Source organism: Megachile rotundata, chromosome 6 (genome assembly GCF_050947335.1).
Source record: "Megachile rotundata isolate GNS110a chromosome 6, iyMegRotu1, whole genome shotgun sequence".
Classification (NCBI taxonomy): Eukaryota; Metazoa; Arthropoda; class Insecta; order Hymenoptera; family Megachilidae; genus Megachile; species Megachile rotundata.
In genome coordinates, this window is record NC_134988.1 from 18,167,394 (window position 1) to 18,181,986 (window position 14,593).

The following is a 14,593-nucleotide window of genomic DNA, read 5'->3' on the forward strand; positions in this document are numbered from 1 at the left end:
TCCATAACGACACTTTAAGCAACGTTAATTATTGTCGCCGTAATGAGCTCGAGGAAGTCTTCCAAGATGCAGACTCGTTCGTCCCCCGCGCTCGCCGACTTCTTCCTTCGTCTTCTTTTCTCTCGCCTATCCTCTCTTCACCTTCTACCGGCTCTGTCGTGCTTGTTCGCGGAGTGTCAAAGGATCTCTCTCCCGTGTTGTCTCCCCGTCTCCGCTGCAATCCTACGGGATATCTCGCGGATCTGTATCACCGCGTCTTTCCACGGAGCTGATCTCGTTAAGGGACTTCTTTCGTTCTAACACCGACGCTCGGTTGCGCCTTGTTAGCGCGTCTCGTCAAGTTTAGTACCCGCGACTCGTAACTTTTTCATCCGACGAGATCCGATGACGATACGACGTATCGACGGAAATAAGTTTTTAGAAGAGCTCGTCGACCGTTCCTTTAATGATCCGTTACGTAACTCGATAATCGAACAAAATCCAAACTTCCATTACCCACAGGGATCCGACGAACGATTCCAGATCGATTTCTCCATGTATTTTTAGGTCGTAACTCGGGGTATTAATTGTCAACGCATTGAGAACGCATCGACAGGTACGTTTACAAGAGAATTCTGTGCCCCATATGGTTGCAAAGCGTATCGCAGGAATTAAGAGAGCCGGAGTCATCCCTTAAGTCCTGCAGGAATTATTTCTGCCCGTAGCACGGTCGTGTTGTGCCCAAGGGCGACAATAAAGCTCGGTTCTGGGTCGCTTCAGCTGTCAATCAACCCCTGTCAGTTCTCGTTTTATTGACCGTGGCTCGATTCGGGGTTCGTTATAATAGCCGTTTTGGCAATCTCGTACGTTCGTACGGGAACGATCCGGAAAATCTCCGTGGAATTCCGTGACACCGTCATATTATCGTCGTGGAGAATTCACGCGGATATATACGAATCCCCGTTTTCTTTGTTTGATCGTATCTTCCTTCCGCGACGATAGAAATCAGCCTGTTTCGAGAACCCGGACGATATCGATTGTTGAAGGTGTTAACTATCGTCGCGAGTGTCTGGTAAAAAAAAAAGAAATTGAAGTGGCTGAAAAGTAGGAACCCACAATGACGTCGTTAGGTCTGACAGTCAGTGGCGACAACTCTTTCCCGTTACTTGCTGTACCGAGTGTCATTCAATTGCACATTCCAATTAAATAACAGGCAAAAGGGCGACGTAGCGTCGCGTACCGTCCCGACGCCCCCTAATAGGAGGCTGGAGCAGCCACCGGAGAGGGCTAGAAGGTTGAGAGGACGCGAGATAAACACCCGCTACAGGGGGGTGAGACTTACCGAATCGTGAGATCGAAGCTCTTCTCTTTTAATTTGAACCTTCTTCCCTCGATACTTGTCATTCTGTGTCAATTTAATTACGAGATTCGAAGAGAGCAGAAATTTCGTAAGACGAAACGATAGAGTAACTAATCTCCTATCAATTTTTATCACAAATCCATAAAGTTCGAAGCAACCTCTCCTTTTCACGCTTGTCGCTTCGGTTAATGAATTTTTTATCGAATTTTCTCGTGTACTTTTGCGAATTAAAAGCGAACGCATTCTAAGCGAAAATTAAAAACGTTAATACGTAGAGGCTCGGGGACGATGTTTGTATCCAAGAAGGGGTGAAATTTCGAGCCGCCTCGCTCTCGGAGAAAAGGGGTCGCAGCTAATAGGAAGCGCGGTGTCGCTTTCGAATTTCCAAAAAAAAAAGATCTCTGCGCGGATTTACGTGCACGCTCGCGTTACTACGAGCTTCTCGTATACACGGCTAGCAGCTTCTCCCTTGTGCGGTATCAAAAAGTAACGTAATTAGCACAGTCAAATGAACTAATTACCAGAATACGAAGTGACGAGGCAAGCTGACAAAAGGACTGCTGAATTCGTCTCACTCCCTTCTTCGTCCTCGTTTCGGGCGTCTTTCTCCACGTTCTTTTTTCCATCTCTGTCGACGCTGCAGTCGCGAACGACGACGAGTAGCTCGACGCCGCGTTGTAAACGGCCCTTCCAAGGATCGAAATGCTAATTAAAGGCTCCTTTCGTTGACTGAAGGGATGCGACAGGAGTCGCGAACCATCAGGAACGTGACACGAAGGTGATTCCAAAGCAACTGTTTTCCTGTTCGTCCCTTTTTCTATTTTCCTCTACGATATCGACGTTTAATCTGCATCGAATTGCGGGGTTTTATCTTTTCTGCAATGATCGGAAGAGTTGTCACAAAGATCGCGCTATTGGAAAATTTGGATGGAAATTACTGAAATGTCCCGAAGAAGAAATAATACCGATCGGTCGATGCCGAACGTCGATCGACAAAGATGATCCTTGCAATTTCGTGGAGATCGCGAGAGTGTTTCTTTCATCGTTCTTGGTAGAAAAAAACGCGACTGACCCTTTAGATACGGCACTGCAAAGCTTTCGGAAACGGCACGGAGGGGCCTGGTATGGCAGATAGCGATAGCGTTGGATGGCGCAAAATGGAAACGCCGTAATTAGTATGCGCGTCCGCACGTTATGCACGCAACGGCACTCACTTGGCGAACCACCCTCCTCGCGTTAGCGCGGGTGCGCGAAGCGGAGGGTGGCGACGAGCGGAGTACGGGAGTGGTGTTGCAATTCGCACTTATGTTCAGCAAGTGCAGCAACACCGGTGACTTCATCGGGGCATGCATCTGGGTGTCCTTAATGCGTACACGCCGAGTACATAGACACGCGATACAGAGAGCCAGACACCGATGGGGCCCCGTGGAAAGTCCGCGTTCGTGTGCGTGTCACGACTGACACTGTCGTCCTCTTGGTCGTCGTCGTCGGCGTCGTCGCCGCCGCCGCCGCCGCACCGTGACACGCATCGTGAACACGGCAATGCGTCGCGACTCGCGACACGAAAGTGTCGCCCTTCGCACTCGCGCGCGAAACAGGCGCCCACCAGTCACCGCTCGACTGACGGAGAAGGAAAACGAAGCATTTCGAGAGGGAGAGGAGCGGTACAGCGTGAAAATCACGACTCGTACTGCCTCGAGAAGCTTCCAGGCGAGAAGAACGCACGGTAATTGAGAATTTAACGGATTCTTGGACTGTTTTCGAATTAACAGTATAAAAATGTTTCTATATTTTTTACAATTTGCCTAGCAAGGCAGCTCTACTCGGTGGAAAAATTGACAACCGCGAGAAAAACGTGATCGGTTCTTTTCCGTTCCCGTTCGGCGGGAAAGCGAAAGTATCGCTTTCCCGTTTTCCTTTGCGCTCGGAAATAGGGAGAGGAAGTATCGTTCGCGATTCTGTGCGCTTTCATCGGTTAGCACGATTCGATCGTCGGTCTCGGCAACGTTTTATCATCCAATAACGATCGGAGGTTTAAATGAAAGCTATGTGGCGCGCGGGCGACGACTGCCGCTTTGCGAGTGCTCGACATCAAACGCGGGCCGAAAAGCGAAGCTTCGCGCTTTCAGCGCGCATCCGCCGCTGGGAGGAACACAGAATCCTCTTTGACGTTGATCTTTGTCTCGTGCCGGTGGCTTTCATCGTTAAACCCCGACACTCGGCGATGATTCGCGACAATCAGCGGGAAATTAGCTCGCGAGCTAATTATCGTGTCGTGTGCTCGCGAGCCGCAACGAGGACGGACAAGAAACGGAAGAGCGCGGCAGGGAGGGAGGTTGATCCTTTTCAGGTGTTAGGCGCGCTTTGAGCGGAACCTGCCGTGGACCGCCCCGCCGTTGATACAACATCCTCGACCCCCGTTCGCCAGCCGGGAATCGCGTTCCTGCGCGAATTCCGCCGACTTAATCCGGTCGCGGATCAAACGCAAGGCGACTGCAACGAGAACGTTGCTTGCCCCATGCTCCCTCTTCGTGCCTGCTTTTCTCTCTTGTCTCTTTTTTTCTCGCTTTCGCTTCGCCTTTCGTTGCCGGAGCGACGCTTAATTCACCAGCTACGCTGGATGACTGAAAAGGGCGCGTCTCTTTTTCCCCGAAACTCTCTTTGCGCGCCCTTTTTGTCGCGCCCGATGTGTAGGAGGGCGCGTCAAAGCGACCTCGCGTAACGATCACACCTCGCGCGAGCTTTTTCGCGACCGCGGAGAAAGGCTACAGCTGTTCCGTGAATCGCGCCTCCTAGCCTTATCTCGTTCGCTAGATGTCGTTTCCCTACTTCGTTCCTGCTTCGGGTAATGGCTAAAACGAGACAGCCACGTAAAGAAAGATCAACGAAAGATCGTTCGCGCAGGTCGTGCCACGAATTAGTGGTGGCGGCGTAATCGGGTTTACTGTACGCGTGCTAGTAATCCGTAGTAAAATTTATTTTCCAATTTAGATTATTTATACGAACGCGACGTAGTAATTGCTTTATTCGAGAGGGCCGGTGGGTGGTTTCCAACAACGCGGTGTTCCATGTACGCGGACAGTCGGTGTTTCTAATCGTCGCGTTGTTCGCTTTGCTATCAGTTGCTTTTATCGCGAGTACCGTAACAGATCCCCGATGCTCATCATATTTTTTGCCGCCGCGTTTCTGGAATCCGTAGCAGCGTGACGACGCGTTTTGCTTATCGATTTTAACTTCGCTTCGCGACGAGTGGCTTCCTTTCTGCATCCGCATCGTTAGCCTAGTTTCCACCCGCTCGGTTGCTTCGCGAGAAACGTTGCCGGGGGAACAACACGGGGTCCGGTGTAAATTAAGGGCTATAGATTCAGCCGCGAGTTTTTCGTGCCTAATGAGAGAACGCCCCGTCATTCGGCGTCATCTGCTCGTCTTCGCAGGCGGTTTCGCGCTTCGGCGTCCTCCCTGAAAAACGCTTTGTAACGTGCCACGATCCATCACCGAGTCTCGACGAGATTTCGACCCGTGAAGTTTTTTTCTCTTTCGACGAGAATCGCTGTGTAACTACTCCGATTCTCTATAATTTTACTTTTTCCTAAAATTTACCTTCTTGCGAGTTTCGCGAAATAACGAATATCGAAACATTCGACGACGCAATAAAACGGAAGTTGGCCGAAACGCAGGTAGCGTTTTAGACAGTTCAGGGGTCGTATGTATTTTTTCTGAATACGAAGTGGAACACGGATACGCAGCGAAACACAACGACACTCTAGACTCGCTGTTTATCATTGACTGCACCCTTTCACGATGCACCACGCTCTACCGTTGCATCGTCTTTTTGTTCGTTAGCTCGTAGTTTTCCGGGACTCTAGCTCGACGTTGGCCTCAGCGACGTGTCTCTGCCAATTTCGATATTAATTATTATTCGCTACGATCCCTGCTACATAATCTGTCAGATTCCCCTAACGCTCTATCGGAATATAATTACGCCACATCTCGGAAGCATACCTCTCTCGTCTTATAGCCAACAATCGTAGCAGCTATAAAAGAGCTCACTCCCCCTCGTAAAAAGAAACAAACGATAAATATTCGTGGCTCGCGAACTCGATGCAAGCTCATCGACGCAACGGTCACGAGGATGACGGGCACCTCGAAGATTGTGCATAATAACGCTGAAGGGTTAAGGGGCAAGAGAGGTGTGCACGGGTCGTCTTTCAATTACGAAAACGAACCGGGTGCAACGGCAACGGAGGAGAGATGCTCGTCGGGCAAGGAAGAAAGAAGAGACGCGTAGAGACGGAAACAGAGAACGAGCGGGTCGAGGACGATGACTGCGTGAAAACGGCACACGAAGACAACACTCTCGGCGACACTCTCGGCCCTCTCGTTGTTAATCGTTGGTTGCACCCTTTCACGGCTGCGCACTGACGTACGCCGTTTTCTCGTTGCTACCCTTCTTTTGTCCATTAGCCTCGTCCCGAGGACAGGACCGTAGTCAGCGTTCTCGTTTTCCGGGGACGTTGTTCGCGTCACGAACCACGAAACGTCACCTGTGCCTGGAAGCTTTCGTATAACGCGGTTGGCCAGCCGTGAACGGCCAGCGTTGCGTAACTCGCCTCCGAATTCTGTTTCTTTTTTCTCGTTCATGGCTTATTACGAAGCACGCTACCGACGAAACAATAAGACCTGCTACTTTTTCGAGTCTAGGAGCGACAAATGGCAGGACTTGCCGGTTACAATCGAACACTGAAACTTCGAGAACGGTCAGAGATTCCGCATAACGAAGTCCTCCGGGTGTGAAGTACCGGTTCCATCCTGCAAATGAGTGTCTGTATCTATGTTCTTCTTCTTCTTCTTCGTTGTCGTCGTCGTCGTTGACGGCGACTGTCGTTCCTCAACCGGTGCATCGTGCGATGCATCCAAGCATAGGCTTATTAAGAGTAGCACGAGATGTAGGATGGAGGAAAATCGTGCAAAACGAAAGAGAAAATGCCTGACGGAGATACAGGTTTGCGGTCGAGGAATCTCTGGCCCGTTGACGAACAATAGGAGCATCGTTCTGGACATTCTTGCGTGCTTGCAGTCTCGCGTTCCTTTCGTATAATAATGACCGAACTCTCGACTTTTCTTCGTATTAATCGTCTCATCGAACCGACCCGTTAGAACGTTCGATATCGTTGTTTCCTCCGTTCGGGATCGTTCACTCGGAAACATTCGTTGAATCGTTGGCTCGATTTTTCGATACGGTATTTTCACTTTTTTTTTCTTTTCTCGAACGGCGTTTCCAGTTTTCAACGATCGAGACGCGAGGAAAAAATTTGTCTCAAGTTCGACGCTTTGCAACGATCCCGCCTCGGGTTCGCCAACAATAAGACGTAATTATTTGTTTCGCCACGTGTACGGGGGGCACGAGGAGCCGCGGAGAAACGAGATTATTTTTTTAAGTACCTCGTTAAATACGTTTCACTCGTTCGACCAGGAACGTCGAAGAACGCGAGCCCCACCGCGTTCGCAAAGCGAGCCAACGAATTAAACAGCCAACGCCGCGTTGCTCGCCTCTTTATTTTTCCCGCCAAGCGGCGAAATTTCTTTCTTGCTTTTCCCTCTTTCCGGCCTGTTCTTTGTTTCGCAACCGTCTCGCGACGTTTCCTCGTCGTAAGCCCGGCGCGACGCGACGATTCGGTGGTTGACCGTTAACTCGGTCCTTCCAAATTTCTAACCGCGTTCGAGCGTTCCTCGTTCGTCTGTTCGACATCGAGTTATCGTTATTATCCGCGAATTTTCCCTGTTTGTTCGTTCCTCTTCGGAAACCGCTGGGAAATATATAACAAATACGCGACGAGTACTCTAGAAAGTACCGGTGCAACCGGGATTATCATTGTATCCGAGAGTGGTGGCGATTAATTTAATTGCATGAACCTTTCCCTCCGCCTACTTTTCCACCCCCTTCCCAGCCCTCTATCCTTTAGCCGGCTGACTCCCCCTCCGCCCCGGAAGGAGCAATTAAGCACTTCGCGTGCCGATTGGCCGTACAATTAGGGTGAATTATAATATCGTAATAATTGCGACAATTAACGTTATGTACGAACCACCTCCCTCGGGATGCTAACGTCCCTCTCTGTCTCTCAGTTTTTCCCGACGATTCTCTGCTCCCTCTGTTGCCTTTCTTTTTTTTCTTCCTCTTTCTCTGTCTCTCTGTTTGCACCCTCGTCTCTCGTACCGGCGAAACGTTCCCAGTTTTTTCTTCCGGATGAAGGAACGCTGGAGTACCGGATATGGTTTCCGCTCTCTGGATCGTGCAATCTGGAGCAGGTGTTTCTTCAGAAATGAACCGAGTCGAATCGGGACGTTGCGCGACGTGCCAGCGAGCTCGAAACCGGCGAAAATTCCATGGTATCCGCGTCTCGACGATCCAGGTGCTCCATCCAGGAAGGTTTCGACGAGAACCTCGATGTCTGAAGAGCGGCGAACTCTTCAGACTACAACCAGGCCGACTTCTCCGGCTCGCGACGAATTTCGGTACGACTCGAATTCCAGGAAGCACGACCGTCGTAAACACTCTGGTGCTCGCGCTAGAGAACACCAGCTGGAAACTTTCGATAATGGAAATTAATCAAACTGTACGGGGACGATCGATCGCGCGAACGAGCAGGTAGCTGCGACTTCGGTAATCGTGGAAGCAGTCGCGTAAGCTCTTATGCAAATTGCCATCGGACTGATTCGTAGGTTTATCGATGTCATTGTGTCCCATCGATCGCGATTTGCCCGGAGAAACCTCGGTTACAGACTCCTCTCGTCTCTCTTCGACGCAACCCTCTCGAGCAGCCCATTCTGGTTCGCTCTCTTCTTCAATTTCTTCAGCCTCCACCTTCCCTTTTCTTGCTCCAACGACTCGACTCTGCTCGTAGTCAGGGATTTCTGGGACGTTCGGTAGAGAATCCGAGAACGACTTCGGCAACGAACGGAGCAAGGAGGACGGTTCTGGCGAAGCACACGCGTGTTGGTGCGCTTGTACGCGCTGGTAGTCGCTCGTTCGTGTGATCGTAGACGAAGGAGCGAGTCTGAAGCAGGAACAGGAGTGCAGGACCTTAGCGTATACTATATACACGGGGTCTCGTTGCCCGAGCCAAAGCCCGAGGGGTTTACGAACACAATAGTTTGAAATATTCGAGCGCCGGCAAGAAGTTGCCCTCGCGTCGGTAATTAACGAGTTAAAGTTTGCCGTCGCGACCTTCTCTCTCGTACTCGCTCCCTCCTTTCCGGCTTTCTCGTCGTTTCTCCGCTTCCGTCTTCGTCGTGTCCGCGTTACGTTCTCACCCTGCCGTAAGATTGCCGGCATCCATTAGTCGAGTGCCACCGAAACTTCTCCTTTTGGCTGCCAAGAAAACGGAACATTTTATTTTTCTCTCGCTCCGTTTCATCGACGCGACCCAACGCGACATTTCCAAGAAAATTCACTAACCACGCATCTATTCGTTTCTTAGATGCGAACGGTAGTCTTCGACTCGAGTACACGACGCGAATAGTATACAGGCACGCGAACGAGCTCGAAGATAAATCGACAAAGTTGCTTGGAATTAGACAAAGTGACTTACCAATGGACGGGTGTTTTGGGAGGCGGCCAAGGAATCGGTAGGGGAACGCTCGAGTTGCCGGGCGACGACACGAAATCCCTTGGAAACTGTTCCTTCGTCGGTCAGGAATTCGCTATTCCGAATTCCCACCCTTAGCAACCTCTTCGACGAATCGAACATATTCTATGGAGACCATATTTCTTCTCCCTCTCGCTCGCTTTCTTTCCACTAACTCTGTTCGCGTCGATACTCGCTAGATTTAATTGCGTGGACCAAAACGAGTTTTCGAGAATCTTTTATGAATACCGCTGACCCATTCCCGATAGAAATAATCGCGGGACCTTCGTCGGCGGATTAAAACATCACACCCTCCGACCTCCGAGCGTATGCATACGTGTACCCGCCAGGAACTCGAGTGTATTTATGTATTCAAATCCCCGCGCTCATCGAGTGGGGCGTTTGTTGGCTCTTCTAATAGAACCGTTTATTCTCGCATTAGCATATGCACACACGCGGCTCGATTCACGTATGCCACTGGCCCGCACGCACACTCGTCTTCCATCGTGCGTTCCTATCGATTAACTCGAGACTTCCTTCCATTCCTGTGATCTCTGAAAATTGCACCATACAACCGATGTTGTCCAACACTTTGCTCTCGCGACCCTGTCACAGAGACTCGGGTGACTTCTTCCTTGTAGATCTTACATAGAAACTCTCTTCGACCAATATCTAGATTTCTTATGACACGATTAGCCAGAAACTTTGGAGTTTCCACGAGTCGAACAAACGTCCACGGATATCAATCGTTCGGAAGAGAGCGCCGTTTAAAGAGGCCGCCACGTAGAAGAGGGTTGACGTTGGTCGAGGAGAGAAAGAAAAGGGGAGCGAGAAACACTCGGCTGGTAAACAAACTGTCTGAAACACTCCGGGTCGTTCCATTCCATTCGAGAACTCGGCGAGCCCCGCAGGTCCTCTCGACGGCATTATCTCGGGTACATATTTAAGTGCATGACATGAAGACTGTCACCCCCCTTTCCTGGCACCCTCCCGTAGCCCGCCAACACCGCTGCTCGCCCCTGCCCTCTAGCCGCAAACCCGTGGAAACGGAGTGCCCTCCGCAAAACTCACCCCCGCGTAGACTCGCCTCCTAGAAGTCCTCATTTCCCGGCTGCTGCTGTCAGACGCAGCCCTGGGCGGGTCATCAGATACTAGAGCTCGGATAATGCCGAACGGAACGTACACACGTACAGTCGTTCACGCGTAGACACGTTCAGCTTCGAGCTCGTGTGCCGTGGTTCGTCGGTTTGTACGCGCGGAAAGATGATAGAAGCGGACTGATATGCCGGTTCGAGACACCGCCGTCGCGCCGCTGTGTTTCGCAGAAATTAGACATTGGCGTCTGGTCCAGGCATCGATCCGACTTTCGTTGTTTCTGGAATCGTTACAAGGATCTTCGAGCTACTGTCATTGTAATTATACGGAATAAACTGCGAAGAAATTTCTCATTTCTCTCGTCTTCGAAGGCCGATCGAGGAGGTAGTTGGCAGAGCAAACGGTCACGGTTATTTCGTTCTTGTGCTGGGATTTTCAGATTCGTTGGAAGGTGAAACATCGCAGTCAACAGGCAAATTCGTACAAAACGGCGAGCACAATCACCGGCATGCTAAGGGCGGTCGGAAGTTGGCGGCTAGGTGGCAGAGGGAAGCGGAGAAAGACGAGTAAGAAAGAGAGAGAGGAGAGAAGGAGAGACCACGAAAGAGGACTCAATACCGATTCAGCGATTCCGGGTCGTTTAGCATTCCATCGACAATCCGGACCGTCGACTACCGACAGGAAAGTGAGAGTCTCTCCTCCCTCTCATTCCCGCCAGCTTTCTTCTTCCTCTCTTACCTCCATTATATTCCTTCCTCGTCAGCTGACTACTGATCGTTTCGATCCCCTTTCTCCTCTTAGCTCCGTCTTCCTTCTTCGAGTTGGCTATCGTCTTTTCTTCGAGTTCCTCCTATCCGAATTCCGCGTCACCCGCCTACCCTTGCTTCGCGTTCTAAGCATCGAGAGTGACGTCGAGGATACATTGTCCCGATCTTCGGGGAGCCAGGAATAATTCGGGCAATTCTTTTCTCTGGAAGTAGAAGTCGCAACTTGGTCAACGAGGCCGAGAACGTCGTTCCGTAGTGTTTGGTGAACGAACGCGGAAAATTTGTTTTACGTAATCCCTCGGTTTTAAAAAAAATTCTCGATAGGGGCTGAATTAAGATTCTGAACGTTTCTCGCGACAGATAGACGATCCCAGCAACGAAGTTAACGCTGCGCGGCCAACAGGGTGGGGGAGTCGTTTAATTTTGTTTATGCGAGTACTTTGGAAGACGTAAACACGGTATCTCAATTCACCGGCGTAATTTTGCTCTCCCGCTACGCTGGCTACGTTACGATTATGGCGTAATCATATCGGATTGTTATTATGGCTGATGGCCCGGCAGGGGTTTGTCGAGAAGGGTAGGCAGGCAGAGGCAGGCTTATCTTTGAAATATGCTGATAGACCATCCTCCCCCGGCAAGCCGCCCCTTACCCTTCTTCTGTTCCTTCCCACTTTTCTCGTCTTTTTCTTCGCGTTCTCCGCCACGCCAACGCTCCGCGACTAGCTTTATCGTATCGGGGCTGCAAGAAATTGCCGGAGGATCGTCCCCTTTACCTTCGTCCTTTTTTATCACCGTCAGATTTTCAATTCGCGTTCTCGAGTGCTTGATTTTTCGATCTCACGCGCACCGTCGAGAGCACGGGGGGTTGAAATCGTTTCGGTTGCGTGCAGGATACGGAAAATGCCTTCGTTTTTATCCTCCTACCGACGAGGATCACTTACGAACATTTACGGTGAAAATTAAAGCCGATTATTATTCGCACGAAACTGTAAGATATATAGTCGACGAAGAAATTCCGTCTCTTCGCCGCAATCCTAGAATCTTGGAGGGGTTCCATTGTCCCTGATCGAGTCACGAACGACATCATCAGCCTCCTCGTCACGGTGACGTTCGCATTAGACATTAGACTACCAAATAAGTGGGTACGTGCCTTGTCGGCGGGCTTCGTGGAAGTGCGGGGATGGTCACCCTCCCCCTGTGGCACCCGCATGCCACCCCCTGGGGGACGCAATCAGAACGTTTCAATCAACGGTCGCCCCGTGAGGGCCGTCGAAATCGGGCCGCAGCTCGGTGGGGTGAGTTTCACGATTACTCTGATAACCGGGAGCGGGCATTAAATCGTGGACCGAAGAGGGCGGAAACCCCTTCTGCTCTTTGTCACTGGGCCGCGGTTTTAAGGCGGTGAGTCACGGGGTTCGGTTTAAAGCGAACGTCGCTACGAAACTGGCATGGGTTTCTCGTTTTATCGGGATATCTAACGCAGACGTTCGAGGAAACGACCGATATTTTCGGATAGACGATCGTAGCTACGAAACTAGCCCTCCGATCGTTCGATTTATCGACTGTCGGCAGAGATTTACCTCTACGTTGCCGGATATTACGAGTTTGAAATTGAACTTTTTCGAACGATTTTAAAAACGAACCAATCAAGACCCGTAAAACTGGTATATCGGTTAACAATGCGTCAACGGTTTAGAAGGTTATTATCGTAACGCAATTTTTTTGGCTTGTACCGTTCCCCGATTCGATTAAAGAACGACGCGGGTTACGCCGTTGATCAACGATTACATTCGCGATCCCGCTTTTTTTTTTTGCTCGACGATCGAAATATCGGACGACCAATCGAAGCCCCGCGGAAACGGTCCCAGCAGTCAAATCAGCCGTTCAGTCACTCAGTCACTCAGTGATTTCGTTCTGTGATCTTTCCGTGTGCGTTCACCAATACAAACGAACCGTGTTCTCTCTTTCTTTCCCTGTCCGTTCTTTCGGTTTTTCTCACTGTCTGTCGCGTCTCGTTGCGCTGGTAATCCGTGCGGACGCGAATGAATGGCAAATGAATGGGGCGCGGCGCCACGACGAAAAGTTAATCACGGCTCACCATATCGTTGTAAGGGAGGCTTTTCGGGGGTGTAACAAGGGGTTGCCCGTTTGGTTCCCTTGATTACATGGGCGTATCTCGATCACGGATGCAACGCACCCCCTGGCGGCGCGTCATCGTGCACCATCGGGGCGCTCTCGGGGCCGTGTTTGTCTCCGTCTCGTTTTCTCCGCTATCGTGGCCCATATGGCGCTGTTTGTTTTGTCCGGCTTCGGGCCCCGTTAGAAAACAATTACGGGCAAGATGACGGGGCACGTCGTCACGGCTGGTCGCCTCGAAATTACTCCGATTACTCGAGGGGGGTGACGATCCAGCGAATAGCTTTCCAGGAATCGGTTCGACCTCTGTCGAGATTCTGGCGAACCGGTGTTCACGGATGCGTTCGAGTTCGGTCGAAGCCGAGGGTTCCAGGTTCCATGGGAATCCTCGGGGTCCTGGAATATTTAAAAGGATGAACGACGAGTGCGCTGCAATTATGGTAATGGACCGGCTACGAGATCAGTCTGAAAACTCGGCTCGGAATCGAGTAGCGTTCTTCGTGCATCGAAGCCTGATTAATTCGCTGGTGGCTACAACGGTGAACGCAGAATGGTCCAGCTGACGATGAAAACTACCAGAATTCCCCCTCTCGTCAAGTGGATTTTCAAGTGGTTTCGTCCGTCCGATCGAAAGATCGCGACGTCCGATAAACAGCGTCGTTTCTAGCTTGTATCTACCGTGTAATGAACGATTTTTATCTCGCTACCGCTGTCGACGACACTCGTACGTTACACGGACGAACACATTCGCTCGAAAGCAAAAGAGAAAGATTCTAAACGGACTCGGAGCACAGCTGCACGATGCAAAGTACGCGGGGAAAAAATTAATTTCCGAGAATGGTTGAACGAGCGAGCGAGTTTCTCTCTCGACGGATGTCGGGCTCGAAGTTTTCGAGTTCGATCGCCCACAAAAGTATTTCGATCCTCGTTCTATGCGAATTGAATCGCGGAAACCCGGCTGGAGGAGCACGGAACGTTCCTTAATGAAATGGCACTGCCTTTCTCGTAGCCCATGGGACCGCTATTGTTTAGGAAGGTTTCGTAGTTTTTCAATAACTAAGATTGGATAGGGATACGGGTAGACTGCGCCAAGATATCGATACGTCAGACCCTTGCTTCGAACGTTTCGGTATCGACGAATCTTCTTCCGATAACGAATATCGCGTTCGTTAAGGATCCTCTCTCTTCGGGATCGTCGTTTCTCGCTCGGGCTCTCGGACAAACGAACATTCTCGGATACAACGAGCAAAGCGGATAACTTGGAACGGTGTCGAACGTGGTACCGGATAAAACGTAATTGTCGGTTCCGTGAAAAGATCGATGGGGGTTGGAGAGAAATAAGCGAGAAGGGACTGTTTTAAACGGAACGTATCAACGAGTATCGTGACGATGCTCACCGGGTGTTACTTGAAAAAAAAAAAAAAAATCGCGGCGTTGAAAAGAAAACGGGGGGTGGAGTCGCCTGGAAAGTTTCGAGGGGGTAACTCGATTTCAGAGATTGTTCTATCGGCAGTGAGTGGCAAGCGGCAGAGTGAATTGTAAAGTAATTGCATAAGATTAGTAGCGGCAGGCGCGGAAGCCACTCTGTCGGTTACTTCCAGTTCAATGAGTCTGAACGACTTTACTTTGAT